Raw genomic sequence first — 25,663 nt, forward strand, 5'->3', positions numbered from 1 at the left:
TAAGGTTTGAGAGGACATGTGTGACAGTTTGCTGAAAGTATGGATCTGGATACCATATGTTACTAGCCCAGGGGTTCTGAGGTGTGTCATCCTTGTCCCCTGGCTGCTTATAGAAGGCACGGCTTTAACGCCTTCAGCAAGAGGGAGAGGAACTAACATTTGAGATATATTGATGAACTAACATTCCTTTTTTATGCTAGTGTTTCACATCTCTCTCACTCAGTCCTCACAATGACCTTGTGGGGTTGCTGGATTTAATTCTGTTTCACAAGTGAGGAAGCAGATACTCCGCATTTTAGTAGCTTGCTCAGTGTTGCTGTGTCAAGCCCAGGCCTGTCTGGTTCCCCAGTCGCCTCTTCAGAGATTGCTTGCCTTAAACAAATAAAAGCCCCTACAGGCAGAGGAGCCCAGGCTAGCTCAGGTCTCGCCACTTTGGTACTGATGCTTATTCATTCAGCAGATGTGTTTTGGGCACCTATTTTTGTGCCAAGCACTGGCTGGAGAGAAAAAGATGAATAAGGCAGTCTCGTTCTTTAAGGTCATTCTGCTTATTTGTATCTATCTCTCTTCTAAAGGCTGTGGGATCACAGAGTAGCTGTGATAGGGTGTTGATAGGTGTTCTCCCAGTGGAAAAAAGTAGTAAGGGAGGAATTCATGGCCGTAAACAAAAACAAGTTAGAAAACATCACGGCTTGTTCATTTAGAGCGAATGTAGTAAGGAGGGCCTGACCGAGAGAACGATGAGAGATAAAAGTGGAAAAGTAAAGAGACTTTATCCTATAGGAAGTGGGGATCCATGGAGGTTGTTCTGTTTGTTTTATGAATGAGGCTTAAGATATTCCTTAAGCATTTTGGTTTTGTCTGCAGAAATGTTCATTTTAGAAAATGTAGAGACTGCATTGTAATAAAATACAAAAATCACATATAGTTATATCCAGAGATAACCACTATTAATATTTTTGTGTATCTTTTATGTATCTTGTATTCTGTTTTATTATTAAAATAGTTTGCATGTTATTACAAGTTCTCAATAATTTTCTCAGTTATGAAATATTCCATATAATATTTTTATTTAGCCATTCCACTATGGTTGGACAAATAATCTATTGCCAATTTTTTGCTATTATGGAATAACAAGTTAGAAATATTTTTCTTTGGGCATAAAGTTTTTGTTGTATTTAGAATTATTTCTCAGGATAATTACTGGAATGAATTTCTGGGTCAGAGTATGAACATTTCTAAAGTTCTAGAGTCTTTTAAATGATGTGTACTAATTGATAACTCCACAAGTTCAATGAGTTTTCCCTGTTTCTTAGTGAGTCTTAGAAATAATAGTAGGTTTTAAAAAATTATTGTTTGCCAATTTGAGAGGTAAAAAATATAGCTTTATTTCAGTTTGTATTTCTTTGATTACTAATGCAGCAAAAGTTTTCCATATGTTATATTATTGTTATCTCTGTTGTCTGTTCATGTTTCTCAGGAAACCCTTATATGGCAATATCTATGAGCCACTGCTATAAGCACTTCAAGTGTTAACTAATTTAATCATATAGTTCTGCGAGATATTACTGTTTTCTCCATTTCACAGAAAAGGAAATAAAGGCACAAAGAGGTTAAAGAACTTGCTCAAGGTCGTACAACCAGTAAGTGACAGAGCTAGAACTTGAAACTAGGGAATCTGGCCCAAAGGCCAGGCTCTTAATCAATGCTGAACTGTTCTCTGATCTAAGCTGTGCTTATGATCTTATTGGTCATGGTACTCCCCACTAATTTCTACACACATGCACACACACACACACGCCTCACACACCAGGCCAGTTTTTACACCTGTATTAGTGTTATTTACGGAAATAACCACTGCATTGATTGGACCCCTCATGTGTGCTTTGCTTTTGTATAAATGGATCAAGAGGATGGAGACCAATGGTTATATAGAAGTCACATCAGAATCCATACATATATACTTCTATTTAAGTAAATTTCTGTCTTGGAATGAATGCAAGGCAAGTAGGGAAGCTGATTATCCATTTAAGAAAACAACTTACACATTTTATAAAAGGATTTCTCTTAAATAGGAAGTAGAAAATATATCTTTGTATTATGCAGACCTGGGTTTGAATCCATGCAGGTGGGATAGTGTTACTTCTCTGAGTCGTTAGGATTAAATAGGGTGTTTGTAATGCATCTAACATGGCGTTTAATTAATGTCCTCTTCCCATTGTACTCAGATATGAAAAGGATAGATTAAGCTTTTTATAAGGCGAGATAAATCTTTTTAATTGCCAGATACACATTCTAGTAAATTATTGATTATTTTAATTCTTTTGACAAATATTGGAGGGCCTGCTCTTATACGTAAAGGATATGAGTTCTGCCTTTCATGGGCTCATTGTCTATTGTGGGTCATTAGTCATAGTCACCACACGTAGAGGACTCTTTGCTCCTCTGAGCCTTTGTTTTCTTATCTATTAAGTGAGATTGTATGTAAAATGCCTAGTACTGTTACTGACACATAGTCAGTGCTAGTAGTAGCTGCTAATTCATGTAATATTATGCAGCCATTAAAAATGATTCACATAGAATATTTAATAGCATGGGGAAACTTTCAGTACTATAATGTTTAATGAAAAAGCAAAGAGTTTAAAATAGTTTTTATAGAATAGTCACATCTTGCTTTAAAAAGTGTAGGAAAAGACTGGAAAGAAAGGCACAAAATATAAATAATCACTCAAATATTGTGCATCTATCTTGCCATGCAGTAGGTACTGAGGAAACACAGGTGCATAAGATCTGGTTCTTCCTTACGGGGAGGTTTTAATAGACAGATGATCACAATCCAGTGTCGGCTGAAGCAGAGGGAGAAGTCAGGCAAGCTGCTTCAGTTTCTGCCATGAAGAGGGAGGATGGTAGTATCAGTCACTGAGAAAGGAGACAGCGTTTGGACCAGGGAAAGTGATGAATTTGGTTTTGGACATGTTGTGATTGTCCAATGTGGATATATAGGCTAGTAGGTATATAGGTCTGGATGAGTGGGAGATACAGATTTGGAAAGGTTTAATCTATAGGTGAGGTTTGAAGCTGTGGGAAAAAATAGAAGCACTCAGGGAAAGTCTGCAGAGTGAGCCAAGAGTTAGATCTTGATTGCATCCAGATGGTGAAATTTTGAATAACTTTTTCTTCCTTTGCTTTATTTATTTATTTAAAAAATTCCTATAGTGTAAATGTAAGTGTTTCCTATAGTGTAATGTAAATGTTTCAGTCAGGATTAGGTTTTGCCACATGTGGCAGCAAACCTAAAATAACAGTGGCTTAAACTAAATGTAAGCTTATTTCTCTCTCACCTAAAAGAAGTTTAGATAGGGGTAGTGTGTTCAGGGCATTTATGGTACTCTACAGTGTTGGAACCAATGTTGAGTCCTCCTATTTTCATGTTCCACAGTCCTCAGCATTTGTCTTCCATCTTATGTCCCAAGATGAGTGCCCAAAGTCCAGCCATCAGTTGGAAGAAGAGTTGAAGGACAGCATGTTCTTTCCATTTAAGATCATTTTCTGAATGTTGCACATGACACTTTGCTTACATCCTATTGGCCAGAATTTAGTCACTTAGCCATATAAGAATATGGGGAAATGAAATTTATTTTAGGAAGCTAAAAGTCAAGAATCCAGTTCGTGATACTAGTAACATCTTGGTTTTGCCTGTGGAACAGCTGAGGTTGGTTTGTCTGAAGGGATTAGTACGATAATTTCCATACATTTGTCTTCTATTTCAATCATAAGAATAGAGGCACCATACTAAGGTCATCACAAGATGGTAGTAAGCTGGAAAATACTTTGTTTTCTTAGAAAGGCCAATGACTTTACAGATTGAGGTAAGTGAGAAAGACAAAAACAAATACCATATGCTAACACATATATATGGAATCTGAAAAAAAAAATGGTTCTGAAGAACCTAGGAGCAGGACAGAAATAAAGACACAGACGTATAGAATGGACTTGAGGACACAGGGAGGGGGAAGGGTAAGCTGGGACGAAGTGAGAGAGTGGCATGGACATATATACACTACCAAATGTAAAATAGATAGGTAGTGGGAAGCAGCCGCATAGCACAGGGAGATCAGCTTGGTGCTTTGTGACCACCTAGAGAGGTGGGATAGGGAGGGTGGGAGAGAGACGCAACAGGGAGGAGATATGGGGATATATGTATATATATATACATATATATATATATAACAAAGCTGATTCACTTTGTTTTAAAGCAGAAACTAACACACCATTGTAAAGCAATTATACTCCAATAAAGATGTTTAAAAAAAAAAAAGAAAGGCCAATGACTGAACATTAAACTAGAGGCCTAGTAAACTCACTTAATGGGTAACATTGAACCCTATCAAGATGAGTAGGAGGTAGTCCAGCTTCCTTTATTGCAACAAGGCCTCAAAAGAGTTCCTGAGATTATTGAAAGATTAAGTGAGCGTTGTAAATCTGTAGATAAATGAATTCAGAAATATTCTGGTGGAGAACCACAATGTTCTCATCTGTCTTTAGAGTGGGAAAGTTGGTCTTAATACATCTGAAGTTATAAATGAGACATAGGTCACTCTTAGTTCAAATCAGCTCTGGAGTATTAGTTGCCAATCAGGAAGATTCAAGGCTACTTTATGGGTGACCATAGCCCTCCACCAACGATTTGTAGTCATAAACTGTCTTGGGATTCTGGAATTTGGGCTCTTGGAGAATCAGAGGGGGTGTTCCTCTCAATGTCAACTACCTAATAGGGTTTAAGAATTTGGAGGTTAATAATGATAATAAACTATATGGCACTTCTTTCATCTGTAAGATCTAAAAGCTGTTTATGACTATTAATTAATACTCACACAACCCCTTGGCTCATGGTGAGGGTGGCTGATCTCCAGTTTTATAAGATGAGACGTCTGAGGCTTGACTGCAATAAAGCCTGTACCTCCTGAGGTTCTGCTGGCCAGTTCGTTTTCTAGATTAAAAAGGTTTTTTTTCCTCTAGAATTGAAATGGGACGCTGGGAGACCTAAAACAAATGGAATGCAGGAGGGGAATATTTCTGCACTAGTGTTTGTACATTATGCATGTATGTATATGTAGTACAAAATGCACGTATGTACATGTAATACAAAATGGATGAAAGACATGAGGAACTTTTTTTTAAGTTCCTCATGTCTTTCCATTTCTTTTAGCAAGTTGTTTGAGAAAATTACGTTTTTCTTCTACCAGAGAAAGAACAAGCTGTGAGCAATGAGAGTGGATGACTGTGAAAAATGGCATGCTTAACAATAGACTGCTAATTAAAAGAAAGATGAATAGGTTACCCCCTTGAATTAAGTTTTAAACAGAGTCTAGTGTAACACATTTTTAACAGTTACTGTGAATGACTAACTTGTCAAAGGGGAAAATCCAAACTCTTAACCACACTGAGGTCTTCCTAGATTTGTACCATGCCTAAGGACATAATGATGATAATAACAACTCAAATATTGAATACCTACCACATTCTGAGCCCTTTACATCTACTTACTCATTTAATTTCCACAACTGCCACATAAAGTGCAGGTGCTATTTCTTACGGCCATTTACAGATAAGCAAACTGAGGCACAGAGAGGTAATGGAACTTGCCTAAGGGCATGCCGCTTGTCAGCAGAAACGCCAGGTTATGTGATGTCAGAGGAGGCTCTGCTCCCATAACTATTGGGCCATACTGCTTGTCAGCAGAAAGCTAGATGAGGCTGTGAGATCAGCTGAAATATTCACAAAAGAGGAGACCTGGGCACATTTGAAGATAGAAGGCTTAAATATTGAATGGTCATGGATACAAGATAAGAAGAGGATGTTTAAGGGATGTGGAGTCCCTAAGACTACTTGGAATTAGAATAGGTCATGGGGCTCTGATAAAGGTGAGCTTTAGCAGAGGTAGAAGAATCCTTATCCTTTTGAGGTTGCAGTGAAGTCTAAGTGTAGAGAGCTGCCGTGCAGAGGACATGTAGGAGGGAAAGTAGTTTGTACCTGATGACCTTGAGCTTTTAGATGGTGTGCTGGAGCTGGCTCTTACCAGCTCAAGAGAGCCATGTTTAAACGTTCAGGAATATTGCAGGCAAGTTTGTAGCTTGAAATCAGCCAAAGTGGGGGTATTTATACCACAGAAACTGGCAGATGCTTCAAGTGAGGGCTTCTCCCCGCAACTGCCACCCAAAGCTGGTTTACCAGGACACCTTAGACTCTCTTCTCTTTACTTCATGAACAGTCGAAAGCCTGCTATCCTGTCAGTTGAATTCAAACCTTGAGTGAGTGCCTGCCTACTATGGGGAAGGCACTGTGCCAAGTACGGGGGTTGCAAAAACCAGCCCCCAGAGTGAAAATGACTGTGGTGGAGAGAAAAAAGCATGAGGACATAAGTCCTGGACTAGCTCTCAGACCTTTGGCCACTCACTTATCCTTGGTTTACTCATCTGCAAATGGAGATGATAATATGTATCCTCCCAAAGGGTTAGTAAGAGGATTAATGAGAACATGTAAAGCTCCTGGCACAGAGGTGCTCACTAAGTGACAGTTCTGAGAGTGGAGACATGTAAACAGACAGCTTTACTGTAGCTTGACATAAGAAATAAAGGAGTGACTAATTCTGTTTGATCAGAGAAGGCTTCACAGAGATCATGGTCCCCCAAGCAGGATTTCAGGTAGTTGCTTCATGGATGAATTCTGACCTGGTTCTTGTCAGAAAATTAATCTTTTTTTTTTTTTTTGTCCCTAGAGCATGTTCCTTTTGCCTTTTTTTTTAGCCCATACCTCACTATACATTATTGACTAGTAAGACAAACAATAGATTTGGAGATACGCATACCTAGATTTATATCCAAACTCCAACACACCTGCTTTGTGACCTTTGGCAAAATTCTTAACTTCCTGGAATTTCTGTTTCTAATTTTATAATATGGGTGTAATACTTGGATGATTTTAAAAATTAACTGAGAATGTAGGGGAAAGAGCCATACACTTAGCTGCCTTGGGAACCCCAAACTGAATCCAGCATATATTTATAGTTTCATCTCCCCTTATGTTTCTGCATGTCATGCAAAAACACACCATTTCTTTCCTACTACTGTGTCTTTGTACCTATTGCTCCCTCTGCCTAGAAAAATTCTGTTCAAGAGTTGAACAGCATCGTGGTAAGAGCCAAAGGCTGGGCATCAGTCTCAGCTCTGCCAGTTATTAGCTAGGTGACCACGGGAAGATAATTTTCCTCTTTATATCTCGGTTTTTTTCAGATATCTGTAAAATGGGGGAAATAATGGTATCTCACTCATTGGATTATTGTGAGGATTAAATTAGCCATGTAAAGACCCAAGTTTATGCCTGGCATATGGTAAGCACTAAAAATTCTTAGGTATTACTCCCACTGCCATTACTACTACCTTTATTATTCCTCCAGATATGGTTCAAATATCACCTGCTTCCCCAATTTCCCTACACCATCTATTTGCTTGACCTCTGTGAAGTTGATGGACCACCACATGTTCTAGGCACACTCCTAGGCATATTACAGATGTTACTTTACTCAGATCACCCAATATGTTCTCAGCCACCCTCTGGGATTGATCAAATTCTTGAAGGTCAGATTCACCTTTATAAGAGGACTGAGAATCTTTGACAGTTACCATGTAAAGACTCTTTTTCCTTTCCTCTTAGAAAAAGTTGAAATCTACAGGTTAACTAGTAATATCCCCACTGTACAGATCGAGTCTTTTGACAAACATGTTTTGAGCAATTACTAAGTGTGGGCACTGTATTAAGTGCTGGGAACACTGTGGTGAACATAAATAATCCTGGTCCCTGCCCACATGTGGCTATTTACATTTAAATTAATTAAATATAAATAAAGTTTAAAACTCAGATCAGCACTTGCACTAGCCATATTTTCCAAGGATTAAACGAGGAGAAATCAGATGGAGATGCTGGGGATTGAACCCAGGACCTCATACATGCAAAGCATGCGCTCTACCACTGAGCTACATCCCCATATGTTCTAGTTATGTTTTATTTGCTCAATAACTACATGTGGTTAGAGGCTATTGGGTTGGACAATGCTAATATAGAATATTTGCATCATCATGGGAAGTTCTATTGAACTAAGCTGTTCTAGAGGGGGAGGCTGACATTGATCAAATAACCATACTTAAAAATATAACTGCAATTGTGGTAAGTACTAATCAGAAAGAATACATGGTAACACAAGAGGATTTCTTAGGGGGATTTGGCTTATGTGACTAAGACATGTTTGAACTAAGATGTGTTGAGTGATTGGGAGTTAGCAAAGCCTGTGGTTAGATTAAAGGGATTGAAAAAAGGCTAATGTCTGGGGCATAGAGACGGTGGGAAGGTTTGGGTGAGATAAAGAGGTAGAAGGACCACAGAGGACCTTGTAGAAAGGATGAGAAAGCGGAGAGGCTTAGTAATTTGACTGTCTGATCAGTGATGGAACCTAGATTTGACTTAAGTCTATGCTGCATAATAGATGTATATTCAAAGTACTTTGCCTCTGTAATTTACAGATCTCATCTTGCTCCTTTCCTCTTTGGAAATCACCAGATTTCCTCTACTAGATTATTTCTTCAGCATTAAAACATGCTATAATAACTTCCTTCTTAGACAAAACAAAAAACCCTTCCTACATCCATCTTCAGCTACTTTCCCATTGTTTTCTGCTTTTATAGCAAAACTCCTTGAAAGAGTTGGCTATACTTACTACCTCCTTGTCCTTTTTTTCTGTTTCTTGTTGAACCGCCTCTACTTAGACTTTCTTTCCCCCCATCATTTTCAGTAAAGTCAGCAATAACTTCCATGATTCAGTCCTTATCTTGCAGGATTTCTCAGCAGCACCTGATATAATTGATCTTCCTCCTTTTCGAAGCACGTCTTCCTTGGCTTTTGATTTAGCACATTCTCTTGGTTTTCCTCCTACCTCCCTTCTCAGCCTCCTCTGCTGGACCCTTCTCCTTTGCACTTTGCCAGGGCTCAGTCCTGGACTGTCTTCATTTCTCTAAATGCATTAACTTACTAGGTAATTTCATCCAGTCGCATGATGTGATGGCTGATTTTATGGTACCCAGTTGTTTGGTCAGACACCAGTCTACATGTTGCTGTGAAGGTATTTTTTAATGTGATTAACACTGAAATCAATAGACTTTGAGTAAAGCAGATTACTCTCCATAATGTGAGTGAGCTTCCTGCAATCAGTTGAAGGCCTTAAGAGAAAAGATTGAGGTCTCCTGCAGAGGAAAGAATTGTGCCTCCAGACTGCCTTCAGACTCAAGACTGCAACATTAAGACCGCTGGAATTTCCAGCCTGCTGACCTGTTCTGTAGGTTTCAGACTTGCCAGCCGCTAAATGCTGTGAGTCATTCTCTCAAAATAAATCTTTCAAACTTCTCTGGTGGTCCAGCGGTTAAGACTCCACGCTTCCAACGCAGGGACGGCATGGGTTCGATCCCAGGTTGGGGAAGTTCCGCATGCTGCGCAGCCAGAAAAAAAAAAAAAGAAAGAAAGAAAAAAAAATCTCTCTCTCTCTCTGTTTCTCTGGAGAACCCCAACATTATCTACAATGCAATATCCATGGCATTAAATACCTTTTATATTTGACTAGCAATTTTTATTTCTATCCCTGACTTCTCCCCTGAATTCCAGATTTGCATACCAACTACCTACTCAAAATCTCCATTTGGAAAACAGTAGGTTTCTCAAACCATACTATGCATTTGTCCCAAACTATTGCTTTCCATCTCTCCCATTCCCATCTTTTCTCCTCCTCCCTGAGTATCCCCCCTTTTCCTTAGGGAGTGTCCCCATCTACCCAGTTGCCAAGGCCAAAACCCTGGAGTCATCGTTGATTCTTTTCTTTCTTTTACACCCCTCGTTCCATCCATCTGTAAAACTAATTAGGTTTATCTTCAGATATATGTTCTCACCTCACTAATCCAAACCTTCATCACCTCAGCTTGGACCACCACGGTAACTTCTTGACTGGCCTGTGTTCCTCCACTCTGAGTCCCTACCTTAGTCTCTTCTCCACACAGCAGAGCAATCCTTTAAGGATACAAACTAGATCATTTCCCTCTCCTCTCTTGTGACACTTTGGCTTCTTATCACATTAAGAATGAAATCCAAAGTTTTGACTATGGCCTTTGGGATCTGACCCCTGGCTACTCCTCTGACCTCACTACCTACCACTTTCTTCCTCACTCACTGAGCTGTAGACACATTGGTTCCCTTGCAGATCCGTGGACAAATCGGGCAGGCTCCCAGCTTAGGGAGCTGTCTCCTGTTACCTCTGCTTAGAAAGATTTCCCCCTCTTAAGTCTTGCTCCTTCATTTCACTCTGGTCTCTGCTCGAGTGCCACGTACTTAGATCTTTCCTGACCTCCCTACCCTACTTTATTCTCAGGGTACAAAGAATTCTTTCCAAAAAAAATTTTTTTTCCCCCTGTGAGGGGAGAAATGAAGTTGGGTGGTAACTACAGGTATTGGGCATATGGGATCTTGGGAGACTTTTAAAAGTGGGAACATTACAGTGTGTTTGTATGATGATGGGAATGATCAGGTAGAGAAAAAGAAACTGATGATGCCAGAGAGGGAGGCTAATGGGAGGAGTGAATTTATCGAAGATTGAGAAGTCAAGAAAAGATGAAAATCTGCACACAAGTGGAGAGGCTGGCCTTCATTAAATCAAGAGTGAAGGCAGGGTATATGGCAGCTTGGTGGTTGAGATGGAAGTTGGTGGGAGTTTGGGACTTCCTGGACAGTCCAGTGATTAAGACTCCTTGATCCCAATACAGGAGGCATGGGTTTGATCCCTGGTGGGGGAACTAAGATCCTGCATGCCGTATGGCACAGCCAAAAAAAAAAAAAAAAGGGAAATAGGTGGGGAATTCTGTCTGGTTGATTCTCTTTTCTTAAAGTAGAAAGCAGGTTATGAGCCAATGGCAAGGTGTAGGTGTTGTCGACTTAAAGAAAAACACACAACATAGGAGTTGTGAGTTTAAGTTTTATTCAGGGTCTTATTGAGGACTATAGCCCAGAGACAGGGCTCAGTTAGCTCTGAGGAGTTGCTCCAAAGAAGTAGGGGAGAGACCCGTTTATATATGATTTTTTTTTTTTTTTTGGCTAGGAAATACACACTGTCAAGCATACATCTTGGTAAAAGATTACTGCTAATCACAAAGAACAGATATCTCAAGTTAAGTGCTTATCTAAGTACGAGAAGATGCAAGAATCTGGGGTCATTGAAATTCTTCCTGAGATATACATCTAGCTATTTAAGGGCCTGTTTATCTAAAGCATGGAGTGCTTCATCCTGTTTCCATCCTAAATTCCTCTCAGGTTGGTGGGCAACTGAATTGGGTTCCGACTTAACCCTTGTAGAACTGGGTGGTGAGTGTTGGCGAGGGGGAAATTTCCCAGTCTACCCCTCTTGAGTTCTTATAGCTGGACCAATAATAAAATTGACACAAGACCGATTAACAGGAGAAAGAGAAACAAATTTTAATTCATGCGCATGGAGATCCCATAGAAATGGTACCCAAGAAGTGGCCAAAGCAGGCAGCTTTTATACTTTTTTAGACAAAGAAACAATACATTTGTGAGGAATTGACAGGACAAAGAAACTTAGGTTTTGGGTGCCCAACTAGTGACAAATATCAGCAGAGTTTGGGCTTGGCGTGGTATATTAAAGAAGTAATGAGTTTGTTTATATAGTCTTCCTGGCCCCAAATTCCCTATCTTTTGCATTAAGGGTGTCCTTCTACCTCTAGATGCAAGGAGTGCACATTTCACGTGAGTGACTTATTTCCTATTTTCAGTGAGACAGAAAGGAGAGTCAGAGTGTCCCTCTTGCGTTGGCTGTTTCTTTCTTCTTTTCTAATTTATTTATTTAATTTAGTTTTGGCTATGTTGGGTCTTCGTTGCTGTGTGTGGGCTTTCTCTAGTTTCGGCGAGCGGGGACTGTTCTTCTTTGCGGTGCACAGGCTTCTCATTGCGGTGGCTTCTCTTGCTGAGGAGCTTGGGCTCTAGGGGCGCAGGCTTCAGTAGTTGTGGCTTGCGGGCTCTAGAGCACAGGCTCAGTAGTTGTGGCGCACGGGCTTAAGTCGCTCCGCAGCATGTGGGATCTTCCTGGACCAGGGCTCGAACCCGCGTCCCCTGCATTGGCAGGAGGATTCTTCACCACTGCACCACCAGGGAAGCCCTAAAGTGAAATTACTTTTAATTTCTGTGTTTTCTCCAGCAATGTTTTCTGGTTAAGTAGGGTACAGTATATGTGGACATCTAGGTTTAACAAGGGTGGCCCTTGCCAAGTCAGTACAATTGAGGAGTTTGGACTTTATTTAGAGGTTCCTAGAGAACTACTGGAGGTTTGCGCAGAGAAGATCTGGGTGTCAGAAAGGTGGTTCTAGCTCAGTGTGTATGTGTGAGAAAGGCTTACTGAGGAATGGTAGTTTAGTGCAATAGGACCCTTCATTGAACACCTGCATAGACCTGTTAATAGTGTCCTTAGATGACAGCTCAGGAACAGAGGGTCTTTTCCAGCATTTTCTGCATACTTACTATATATAACAGGTTCTGGGAGGGCATGATAATTCAAGCAAGGTTTTGCCTTCTCAAAACTCTCTTGGATTTAGGTGATTTGTAATTATTTTTAGGTGTTTGGGGACACAGAAGAGAGAAGGAGTGATAAACACAGGGTAGAAATCAGGCAAGCCCTCCCACAGGAGATGACATTTCTGATGAGCTTTGAGGGAGTAGGCCCTTGGGGGGAAAGATAATTTTAGGCAGGAGGAATAACATGAACCCAGTCAAGAGATGCAAGATGTACCACTAGAACAAATGCTGCATGATGAGAAATGGGGGAGGGGTGTGTGTGTGCCAGCGAGCGGCTCTTCTTCCATTAACCAGCAACTAAATAGAACTAAGGCGTTCTATTTCCTGACAAGGGTAAGGCATCTGGGCCCTGAACTGTAGCAAGAATGGTTTGAAAGGAAAGTGAAGCTTTTTTTAACGGTGATTTTTTTTTTTTTTAACTTAAAAAATAACTACATGGAGCTACTCTTGGGATTTGTGCTATAATCTGCTCACTTAAGAACAGTTTGAAGTTAAAATGCCTTATCTAGCTTTTTCTGGAATGCCATTAGAAAATGTTAACTATGGTAACTCGGACCTGTCTGTCCCTGAAGGCTCTTAGAAGTCAACCCTTATCACTTGCTTTTAGCACATTAAGTTAAATGATTTTAAAGTCCCTCTGTATCCTAAGACGTGCTTTTGCAATAAACTGTAGCTTCTATGGATGTTTAAGAATGTAGAGTTACGATGCCAGCTCATTGGTTGTTTTGTGTAGATTAAATGAAAGAAGGCACATAAACTGGTTAGTACAAAGCTTGGCACAGCAGCTGGGAGTAAATGGTAAGTTCTCTCCCTTAATCCCAGCTGTCTTTCCTTCACATTTTTCTTTCTTTGCTTCCTAAGTCATCTTGTTTCCTGAACACCTATGTGCTAGACCCATCTTCTCTTCTAAGGACCCCAGAATCAGGTTAGGCACTCACATAAATAACCACCAAACAGGGAGAGTGTCCGTTTAGCATCTTGTAGGGTAACAAAACTTTCCAGCCCCAAATGTGTCTCTTTGGTTTGAGGATGATTTGGGGCTGATTATTTTTAAGAAACAAAACCTCAGGAAGAACTTTCTACCTTCTCCCCTTAACCGCCTAAAGGGCCTATTCAGGAAGAACAATTATCACCATAGAAAACTAAAGTATACCATGAACTAGGTGTGGTAGACTAGGGGCACTCAGCAAGGCCTGTTTGATCAAAGTCCTCTCTGGGTCCCATTGTGTCTGCATGACTCAGCAAACATTTGTTTATCAAACATTTGCTCATTTTCATCTTCCTGTAAGTTGCCTTCCCTTTGAAGTCCAAAACGCTTACCCTCTTCTCCTTCGCTGGGAAGGTATACAAGCTTCAGTCGCCTGACTTGTCCTTGGACCTCATATTCTGCTCTTGCTCCGCTACGTATGTAATTAAATTTGATTTTCTCCTGTTAATGTGTCTCATGCCAATTTAATTCTTAGACCAGCTAGAAGAACCTAGGAGGCTAAAGGTTTTTTTCCCTCCCCCACAATGTGTAGAGTGTGTGTGTGTGTACACGCGTTCTGAAACTGAGAGGCTGCAACAAGCCTCTGCCTTGCACCTGGGAGGGGACTCAAAAGGAGCAAATTGTGGCTTCACGGAGCCTTTAGAAACCAGCAACCTGAGCGTGTTTCAGTTTGGCAGCATCCAGACGAAGAAGTGGGAAAGACATTCATTTATTTATTTATTCATCAAATATTCATAGCCACCTACTAGCGCAAGGTGCTGAGTAAGAATATGAGTAAGAGCAGGGAAGTATGAGAGAGTGTGGCTCACTTGGGCAGCTGGCTGCAGGTGCCTGGCATGGCTGGAGTTAAATATACTCAGTTTTCCTTAAACAACATGACGAACCAAAATCTGAGTGGGATAAGGAGGAAGTACTATAAAGCGAAGTTATGTGTTGGTGAAAATTTGTCACTTCTTTTCAGAATTAGTCAGGATGGACTAGAAGTTTTTTTTTTTAAAGCCTAATCGCTTCCTTTAGGGAATCGCCAGACTGACAAATCCATTACTTTAGGGCAATGGGTCCCAAACTGCTGTTCACTAGAATCATCCAGGGAGTTTTAAAAACCTCAGATGGCCAGGTCGCACGCAATACCAATTACATCAGAATGTCTAGGGGTGGGAGCCAGGCGTCAGTATTTTTGAAGATCCTCGCATGATTACCATCAGTAGCAAAGTTCTGGAGTCACTGCCCGAGGGCATAGTCCAGTTTTGTTCAATTAAGGCACACCCTTTTGGTTCCGGTTCCCAACATTCCTTAAATTGTTTTTGCTCCTTTCTTGCTTTGGGGGCGCTGTGAGCAGGAAGAGGATGTGCTGTCACCCAATTAGGAGATCCCACTTTGCTAAGCCCATCAGCCTAGTTGCCAGTGCTGCACGAGGAGTGGATTTTTGCTTTGTCATTCTGACTCTGGCGGTTTGCCCGCCCATTCAGAGGAGGGCGTGGCTTCTCGGAGCTACTGGGAACCCGCAGCCCTTTCTCTTCAGTTTGCTTCAGTCCCGCATTGCACCGGAGCGGCAGGTGCTGGGACGTCTGAAGGAGCGCCTGGTGCCTAAGGACTCGCGTTCGTGTAAGCTTCGGGTTTACTGAAAACGGAGGAAGCCCCAGGCCCCTGGGCTGTGAGCACTCTGGGCCGAGAGCATCCTCCTGCCGGGTGCCTTGTGGATGCAGGGGAAGGGGAGACGTTTGAATGCGTGTCTGAGTAGGGCCGAGGTTTCTCTAAGTCGGGTGAGCTTCTTGGCGGGGTTCATTGTTTCGCCCGGGTCGGTGAAAGCTTGGCGTGTTGGTAGGTGAGACCGGCCCCCTGTCGGCTGGTGGTTTCCTGTCTCTAGCTCTTCTTTATAGAGACGGTTTGCAGAATATCGGAGAAAATGGTTTTTGTATCATTTCTTAATGCACGAGTCTTGAAATGTAGGTGATAATATGATGAATAGATTGACAGAACCTTGTCAGCAATAAGCGAGTATAACGATTAAAGGATGCCTTTCGAGGAATTTTCACACCACTGAATCCTCAGAAATTGTGAGAGATTGGCAAATCACGTGTGTCTCCGTGTGTTCAAGTGCGGAGACCAAGGCTTAGACTCCTGTGACTTTCCCTAGGCTGTTAAAGGAGACAACTAAGAGGAACCGGTGCTTATCTCACTGTATCAGGCAGTACAGGGTAGGGGTTAAAGGCTACACTTCACTGCCTTGTTTGAATCCTGGCTCTGCTGTTGACTGACTAGCTGCTTGAATTTGGGTAGGGAAGCTTTTCTGTGCCTCAGTTTCCCTATTTGTGAAATGGACCTGATTGGACCTACTTCAACAGGGTAGTTATGAAGATTAAGTATTAACATATGCAAAGCACTACAGAATCGTTAGCTGCTATTACTATTGTTATTGTCAAACAACTATACTTTTGGGGGCTGGTGTGGTTTTTGTCTCATGAATGGACCTGATGTCAGTATAACTAGAGTCTATTTTTAATTCTCACTGACTCATTCTCTACCTGAGTTCGCCCGTTTGTAAAATTGGACCAGTTGCACCCAGCATGTCATTTAGGGTGTCGCTGTATTATTTGAAGGTTCTCAAATAAAAGCACCCCAAGTGGGCAGTGTTCTTAATTTTGCCTCGAGGTTTCAAATTTCAGAGAAACTTTGGAAGTTGGTTTTTTGGCATTCTGTGTATACGATGCAGAGTTCAAAGGAAGATTAAGTTGGGAGGTGTTTTATAAAAGCTGAGATAATTGTGCCTTAAGCTTGCTTTTGAGGCTTTTCTGAATTCCAGACATACTGGGAAAGTGGGACGTGTATTTTAGTGAGACTTGCTCTTCTTCCATTCCGGCCGGACTCGTGGGGTTTGTAGTTGGCCTCGAGGCCATGTTTCCAGCCCGCGTGTAGGTCCGGACCCGAGCCGGCGGCGGGCCTTAGTCAAGGTCAGGGCCGGGGCTGGGGCCTGGGCGGTCGCCCGGGCGAGTGCAGTTTGGGACGCGGAAGCCCCGCCCCCGCCGCGCACTTCCCGCCGCGGCCGCGGGCGGAAAGACTGACCGGATCCGCTCTGCTTTTGCGCCACAGAGAACGGGCGGGGCCTCGAGGGAGCGCTCTGCGAACTGACCTGGGAAACCGACGTACCCGTTGTGTTTGTGAAACGGAGAAAGCTAGGCGGCCATGGTCCAACCCTGAAGGTAGGTGGGGGACCTTAACGTCTCTTTTGCCGCCTGAACTGCGAACGAGCTCATCGATCCGGTCGTGGTCTCAAAGCCGGGGTGATTGTGAGCGAACCTCCAAACGGAGCACATCCTTAGAAAACGACAAAGAAACGTGGGGGCCAGCTCACGTGTTAATCGACGTGGATGAGACACACATTTCAGAAGTGGGAAGCTTGGAAGGGCAAACGGACCTATTTTCATCTTTTAAAATAGGTTTTTTAGAGTGTCCTTTTTCTTTCCTTCCCAGTAAATCCAAATAACTTAAAATTTTTTAGCAGCAGTGTAAACTGCTGAAAGTGAGTCGTTTATAGACGTACTGAGAAAAGTGGGTCAGGAAATGCTTTATCTTTGTCCGTCCCTATCGTCTTCCTCTTTAATTCTCGGGGAGGGAAACCCAGAAACCCCGGAACCCCAGGCTCAGGGGAGAGCAACCAGCAAGCTCCTAGAGTGAGTTCATTTCCGTTCAGGTATCTCTTTTCTAGCCCAGAGTTAACAACTGGGTAGAGGGGAAGAAGAGAAAGAAATCTTTCCTTTGGGTGGTGGTGAGCGTGGTGGCAGCCCTCCCTTAGGATCATCCACTGAGGGGTGGATGGGTCATGGCCCGCCATACGGGCAAGATGCTGGGAGGCTGGGTGCACATTTAGGGGGGGATATGCAACGTGGATGACCAGGTTAGAAAGCCTCAGAATCCCGTCACCTTGATACATCTGCTTTAACTTTTGCTGATTTTTTTGTCCTCCTTGTCTGTTTGTATCAATGTAATGTTCAAGAAATGGATCTCATACTTGAACATTGCCTTCTTAGAAGTAAGCCTGAGGCCTCAGTTAAATGTAACAATGTATTTTGATGTGTGTGTGTGTTTAGGAAGGTTATAACAATTTGTATTTTTATTTACTACCTTTTCTTTTAAAAGAATCTTATTTATTACCTTTTTGAAGAATGGGTATAAGAAATGGAGATAGACTTCAAAGACAAATAATAAATTAATGGAAAATAATTAAAGGAGATTAAGGCTTTTAGCTTGATATAAAATACACTGTGTTACTCAGACCTTTAGTTTGCAAGTAAAATGAGACAGAGTCCTGTTAATATTCTTTCCTGTCTGATCTTTTTTCCGCCTGTGTCATAAATTTGCACTTAAAAAGCTGTATAGGCATTTGATCCTTATATAAATTCTACAGATGGTCCTAGTTTTAACACCAGTGGGAGTAAAAAGTAAAATCACTTTTTTATAAGCTTTGCACCCACTTTATTGGTAAGATCTGATGTTCTCAATTCTTCATGATCATAGTTAATTTCAGACATTTAGTGAGGTGCAATGCCATGAATGAAAAGCCTACCAGCAAGTTATAATTAAATTTTAAAAAATGATTTAGTACATCTCCTTTAAGTAAACTTACCACTCTCCTTTGTATCATTTGATATATTTTTGGTTTTTAATGAGTACTAAGATGTGGAAGAAGACACAACAAGGTAAGGCTACTGCTTTGAAATGTTTGTGAATTTCTAGATAATTGTTGCCCACATTTGGGACTAAATGGTAGGTCTTGAAATTCTTTAGGGAACGTTGGGTTTGAGTGGAGAAAGGCATTTATTTAGTGGAGAATTGAGTGCTTATAGGATTAGTGTTATAATCCTGAAGTCCACACCATAAAAAAGGTTAAGATTTCCTGCTTTAGTTGCAACCTAAATAATGGAGAGGGAGGGAGCTCGTTAAAACATGTGCTTTTCTTCTCTCCTCTTATTATTGTTTTTTCCTTTGTCTTCCTTTCTCCTCAATAAATAGCAGCAGCAGCAGCAAAACCTGCCTTGTTTTCACAGCATACTATGGAAGACCAGGGAGTACAGCCCTATTACTAGGAACTGATAAATTTAGATGACTACCTACAGGATGAAGGCTTTAAAGAAGTGCCTTTCAAAAAACTGTAGACTATGGACCACCTGCACAGAGTCCCCTGGAGTGCTTGTTAAACACACATGCTTGGGCTTTACCTGAGATCTTGTTCATTAAACCCTCTGTAAGGGACTAGGTTCTGCCTTTTAATTTATTTTAAACAAGCCTCCTCAGGTAATTCTTATAACTATCACGTTTGAGACTTACTTTAATGTATAAGGTAGTTTGGTCACGATTAGTTGCTAAATAATTAGAATCGAGGAAAACCAAACAAAAGATTACTGTTTAATATCTAAAAGGTGTTTGAAGATGGCAAAGAGTAACTTAACAGGCAAGTAACACTTTCTGCCTGAATAGAAAAATGGGGAACTATGCTATCTGGTCAGGGCCTGTATGTGCATGTGTGAAATTAGCACTAGCTAGCTACTAAATTCTAAGAACTATGAATATAGTTCCTGTTGCACAAAGACATACGGCTTTCATAAACATTTTAGTTCTTAAGAGCAAGCTTGCAAATTTTCCTACAGGGACTCTTATATGTAAATCAGTGTCTCCAGGATTCCAGAGTTTTGAAACCACTCATATAAAATGAATGCCTGTCGGTGGTATTGAGAGGTAAAGCAAAGTGAGTGAAAAAGTGCTTACTGGAATACAAAGTGCCAGACATAGTTAAGACTTCAGTAGTTTGAGATAATAATCTTGGGAGATTAAGACTAAAACTTGCAACATGGGACTTAATTTCTTCCAGGCAATAATAGAAGAGAACACGGACACAAAGCGGTGCATGATTAACATCCAAGGGAATTATGGAGCCAGTGTGGGAGGAGCTCAGAGGTGATGGTGTTGTGGTCAGGCTGGGGGCCCCCCACATTCTGGGCCCGGGGTAGGCACTGAAACAGGCAGGTCTCCTCTCAAGCCTAACTTCTAAAAGTTACCAGAAACCAGACTCCTAACTGAATAGACATCGGGAAATGAGTGGTAATTTAATAACTCTCTGACCATTCCCTTTCTTTCTTAATACTCTACCAAAACAGGCAGAAAACTTGATTCTCTCCTCAGATAATCCCTTCCGGGGAGATTAGTAGTGTATGTGCTTTTTGGCCTAGTTAAGGTTGAGGCCTAAGGAGAATTGAAGGACTGCTTTGACTCTGGTTTATTTAAGAAGGTAAGAGTAAGGACTAACAGTGTTTACAAGAGGCATAGATTGTTAGTGCAGCAAATAAATTTATTTGGTGCTGATTATATAGTAAAATTTTTGCTAGCTGTGAATGCATGGTGAGACCCAGTGCCTTTTCCTCCCGCTTTAACCAGGTGGCAACACAAACCTCTTCTTTGCTGTCTGTCAGTCCTTGTACAGTGGTGTCACTGTTCTGGTCCAGGCTTCAGATTTCCTCTCACCTTTCCTGTCTGTTCATTTACCAGGGCCTGTTTCCCACACAGGTGCCCACTTCTTCTATTAACTTTTTGCGCAGGCTACTTGAGGTACTGTTGCCTCCTACCTGAACGGTCGCTAACTGGCTGCCCACTTCTGATCTCCCTGCCCTTGCAGTCCACCTGCTGCAGAACCATCTTCCTGATTGCTTCTTTGCTGCCCCCAGATCTGCATCCAGGATGAGTATGTATTTCTTAACTTGGTTTTCCATGTCCTCCAGGGTCTGGCCCCAACCTGCTTTTCTGGTGATCTCGTGCTCTGCCCCCTTTTACCTCTACTGGAAGCTTGTGGGAATACTGTTGGAGCTGTGGTCCCTAAAATTTCCCTCCTGTGTTCTGTTCTTCATTTTCTTTCCTGACTTTTCTTCCTGCTCAGACCCACTTTTCCAACTGCCTACCTGTGTCACAGAGTACAAGGCCAGATTTGCCTGTTCTCTCCCTCCTCTGCTCCCGCAGCACTCCCACAAATCCCTGTCTCTGGGAAAGGAGGCGTCCTGCCAATATCAGAAGTGAAGAGTTAGACTTATTCCTTGTGCCTATGATTCTAGATCTGCCTTAGAGCTCATCAGATATTTAAATGAATGTCTGTCAATGATAGCAGCTACCATTTATTGAACGTCTACTGTGTGCTAGCCTCTAAATGCTGTGGTACCTAGTTGATTGAAATCCTTCCAGTAGTAGTCCTGTGAAGGAGGTGGTGTGATCCATTTTTACAGATGAGCAAATGGAGGCCCTCAGATCTTAAGGAGTATGCCCAGATGACACAGCTAGTAAAGCAGCAGAGCCAGGATGGAGCGCAGGCCTGTCTGTAAAGTTCACTCTGGTGTTCTCACACTTCTGGCACTTGGCTCTGTGTTACTGCTATTGGGATGCGTGCCTGATCTCCCTGGTGTGATTGTGTGCTCATGATTCATGGCTGAGCCCATGCAAATCTTGGTATTCCTAGCATAGCTCTGGCAAATTGGCGTTTGTGCATAGCATGCTTGCTGAGTGGAACTGCATTCCTCTGTGCCTGCTAAATTATACCCTCCTTTAGGGTGAAAATGATTTATCTTTGTATCTTCCATGTATTATTTTAACACCTAGTATGCACTCAGTAAATAACCTGTGGAATGAATGGTTGATGGTAGGGCCGGAGGACTGACTTCAGTGAGGGATTTAGCTACAAGGTGTCTGATTTGGTGAAAGTGGACTGTCTCTGTTAGCGATTAAGCCCCAAGTATAATAGTTCAGGAGAGGTTCTAGGCAGCATATAAAGCAGTTCAGACTTTTAAAAGAGCTGTATGATAGCGGCATTGTCCATCTTCAGTTTATGTAGCTGTGTCCAGGTCAGTTGAGAAGAAAGCCACATTATGTCTATTTAGCTACTGTTTATTGAGCCCCTGTGTTCTCGATGTTGAGCTAGGCTCTGTCTTTGTTATCTCTAACTCAAGCCTGTAGGGCAATGTATATATTTTAAAGTACCTTTGTCAACAGATGTTTGTATATGATTTTTTACAAAGAGTCGTGGCCGCTCTGTATATGACAGAGAAGACATCGGATAGAAGACATTTACAGAAGAGGAAACTCAAACTCCAAAGAAAGCACTAGTTTTGATTTTAACCCAGGGCTCCAGAGCTGAGTTTTTTCAAGGCTGCCTCCTTTAGAAGCCAAATACCCAGTGCTTTCCTACCCTTAGTCTATCAGAATGATGCTCCTGGTCATTGCTGACTTCTGAGGTGTCCCAAGAGAGTTGATAGTGGCTCTTACAACAGGAAAGGTTCTATTCTCATCTCACACCCTTGTTTATGTTAGTTCTTCAGGCTTGGCAAGTCAGCCAGCACTTGGTTTTCTGAAGTGTCAGTTAAATATATGACTTTCAACCACAGAGCAAGGGTGGAAGTTTTATATATTCTAAAGTATTTCAGTGGGCAGGTCCAAATTATTTTGTGGGGCTTGATTGTCATTTTATCTTCTACTTCAACTAACAGTAAAGCCTTCTTATTTGAATAGAACAGTTATTCAAAGCCTCTTTTAGATACCAGGTTTTTTCAAAGAACCTGCTGAAGTCCAAGGAGCCATTTATGAGAAAAATATACATAAAGAATTGTGCGGGAATTCCCCGGCAGTCCAGTAGTTAGGACTCTGGGCTTGCACTGCAGCGGGCACAGGTTCGATCCCTGGTCGAGGAATTAAGATCCCACATGCCACGTGGCACAGCCCAAAAAAAAAAAAAAAAAAAAAAAAATTATATGCCATTTAACTGACATTAGAATTTAAATAAACCCACACTGATTAAATTTAATAAATTTTCCCAAAAAAAAGGAATTTTGCATATAATCTCAGACTCTTCATGGCCCTGATTCAGAATTTCTAGTAGAGTGGTTTACCCTTCAAAGTGCTATACACAGTTCCATTAGTTGAAGCCTTAGTAGGTTTTTAAATTTTATTATATGACAAATTTCTTTTCACTGGTATTATTATAGTGAGATATATTTCCCTGTCTTCCTTATGGATATTTAGCCTTTAAAATATTTTTCTGTTCCTAAAACAACATCCCAGGAGTGAAGCTACTGGTTTGTATACACTTTTTTTTTTCCTATTTAGTGTCTAATGTTTATTAAACACTTGCTATCTTTGGGATAACTGAAGATTTAAGTACCTGCTCAATAGTTGAAAATATTGTCAGATCTATCACGTAATTCTCGTTCATTCAATACTTACAGTAACTTTATGATGTAAGTAGTAGTATTCTCATCTTACAAATGAGGAGACTGGAGGCTGACAGGTTAAGCAACCTAAGGTAGTGCTAATAGCTAATAGGTCATGAATGGAACCCAGGTTTGCCTCCTTCCACTGTCCATGGTCTTTTCAGAAACTCATTTAAAAAATACAGATATCTGCCTTGATCATTGGAAAGTTTACCTTTAACACTGAAAAGCTAAACAAAGCAAAAATATACACACACAAACATAACCTTAAAGGAAATTCAGATGAAAGAGAACATATACCTAACATCCAGCTACTCCAGCAAATCAAGCTAGGCCTTCACCACATCTCTTCACAGCTCAGTATTAAATCAATACCCTGGCAGGATGAGGGGAGAAAAACTGCTGTGAAAGGAGGAACAGAAAAGTGTCAGGAGGTAGCTAACAGCAGGATAAGCATATCTTTTAGAGTGCGGGACTCAAACCTGACTGGTTCTTGGCTTTGGCTCAGAGGTCTCTTAAATATCTGTTGGTTGTAGATTAATCAGGCAATAAAACCCCACTGGAAAAGATAGTGGGTCCTATGTGACTTTTAAAATTTGACTATAGAGAGACCTATAACCTATCACATTCATCCGTACCACCATGTTTGTGTTGAACACTAGGGGTTGTGGGAAGGAGCTTAAGAATGCTTGGAATGAATGAATCTGAACTTCTAGCAAAGGAACTGAATAATAATACTGGAGGAAAAAAGTGAAGAAAAGAAGAAAGGAAATGGAGGCCCTATGGAGCCTTTAGCAGCAACTCCTGAAAGAGAAAAAGGGGTAAGAGGGAAGCTAAATTATTTTGGAGGCCAAGTTGTGTGTTAAGGGACCTGAACTAGTCTTACCGCAAGAAGAAGGTAGACTTCAGTGATTTCTTTAAAGTACTCGCACTTTTTGCCTTCTGTTAAGAGTCACAGAGAAGTTTACTGGTATAACAAATTAGGTATTGCTGTGCATTCTTTTTAAGCTGCATTTATATAATTATCACTAGTAATTGGACCTCGGGTTAGAAAATCACCATTTAGTAACTTAAGGATTCACAAGTGTAGAAATCCCGTTCTTCAAATGATCAGGGAAAATCATTAGATTTGAGATTTGTATTTTGTAGCCACATCTAAACTTTGCGCTCTAAAGGCAGATTTTAAAAGGCAGAGTATAATGCAAGTATGACTTTCTGAGGATGACCTAAGTTACATGTTACCAAGGTTCTTATGAGCAGGGATCTAGCAGAGAATAAATTCAGCACTGAAAATCACAACTTAGTAATATGATGCTGGTCTTGATGTGTGCTGTTGCTCCGAGCAAGTTGTGTGGGCTGTCATCACCTGTGACATCCCTATAAATGATATATTAGTAATACTTTATAACTAGGTTGGGAGAATTAATTTATTTTTCTAAGGCATTTAAAAATTGTTTGATGAAAGGCTCTGTATGGAGCAAATTGGTGTCGGTCTGTTTTCCATCCTCTGAGCCAGGAGAAAATAGGCACCTTAGGGTGGGAAGGTTGGCTTATCTTTTGGAGTTCTTTTATATATCGCTTTTATTGAATTTGAAATGGATATCAGAAGCTCCCAAGAATATGGTTAACTATAAAAGCAAACTTTTTTGAACTTGGAACTATGTGTTTTCATCAAAGATTTAAAATGGGTAAGTGTTAGTTTGTAATTGGCCAGACTTGGGGGTAAAATATGGCCCTTTGATGATCCTGGTCCCCAACTTTTTCTCTTTCTTTTTCTTCATTTCAGAGAAGAGATAAGGCTGACTTTCTGAAAAGCAGTCAACTTTACCTTTTTTTTTTTTTTTTTTTTAATTATTTATTTTTGGCTGCGTTGGGTCTTCATTGCTGCGCGCGGGCTTTCTCTAGTTGTGGTGAGCGGAGGCTACTCTTCGTTGCGGTGCACGGGCTTCTTGTTGCGGTGGCTTCTCTTGTGGAGCACAGGCTCTAGGCACGTGGGCTCGGTAGTTGTGGCCCACGGGCTCTAGAGCACACGCTCAGTAGTTGTGGCGCATGGGCTTAGTTGCTCCGCGGCATGTGAGATCTTCCTGGACCAGGGCTCGAACCCTTGTCCACTGCATTGGCAGGTAGATTCTTAACCACTGCGCCACCGGGGAAGTCCCAACTTTTATTGTCAATGTGTAAGATATATTTCTTCCATTAATCTGTGAAATATTTTGCTCCAAATAAGTTGGCAGTAGGTGCTGGAACAAAGGTTTTCATCTACGCTTACACGTTCAAGTGTGCATACTCAAATGCCTCCATGTGAAAATAGCTTTGCTTGGAAGATTTATAACCAAATTCTTGCTTTAGGGAAGCTAACAGTCTAATAGGGCAGGGTAATGTATACGCACGAGTAACAGTACTGCATGCTGTTTTTGAAAAATGCATGTTTCTTTCTGAATTTTACCCCTACTTAAAAAGAATAATGGTGAACGAATAGTAATATAACTATTTTGAAGTAACTTAACATGAGGCTTGGCTGTTCATGTATTTGCAAGAAACTTTATGCTAATGTCAAAGAAAAATGAACCAGTGTAGATGCATAGGAAGGAAGGTAGGGCCAATATACTTCCTGGTGCCTTGAAACCGGAGCTTCAGATGCAATGTGGTGGTCTCTCTCTCTCTCTTTCCCTCTCTCCTTCCCCTCTTGTGACTGACGAGCTGAGCCCTTTCTCCAACTGTACGTGATTTCCTAGTGAACTAGGGGGTGTATTTTTCCAAC

The 25,663-nt window shown here is 41.2% G+C and overlaps 1 protein-coding gene and 1 non-coding gene across 3 annotated transcripts in view; one reads left to right on the forward strand and one right to left on the reverse strand.

Moving 5' to 3' along the window:
* Nucleotides 1–7,971: 7,971 nt before the first annotated feature.
* Nucleotides 7,972–8,043, reverse strand: TRNAA-UGC (transfer RNA alanine (anticodon UGC)). The gene has a single exon. It is a non-coding gene; the product is annotated as a tRNA-Ala (tRNA).
* A 7,067-nt stretch (nt 8,044–15,110) lies between these two features.
* Nucleotides 15,111–25,663, forward strand: part of TXNRD1 (thioredoxin reductase 1) — a 60,733-nt gene continuing 50,180 nt past the window's right edge. The window contains exons 1-2 of one of the 2 annotated variants that reach the window (XM_068559865.1): nt 15,112–15,268; nt 16,754–16,863. The gene's annotated coding sequence lies outside the window, so the exon portion shown is untranslated. Of the gene's footprint in view, nt 15,269–16,753; nt 16,864–25,663 lie in introns of both variants that reach the window. The other variant, XM_068559867.1, reaches the window with a different exon arrangement.

Source organism: Eschrichtius robustus, chromosome 13 (genome assembly GCF_028021215.1).
Source record: "Eschrichtius robustus isolate mEscRob2 chromosome 13, mEscRob2.pri, whole genome shotgun sequence".
Taxonomy (NCBI): domain Eukaryota; kingdom Metazoa; phylum Chordata; class Mammalia; order Artiodactyla; family Eschrichtiidae; genus Eschrichtius; species Eschrichtius robustus.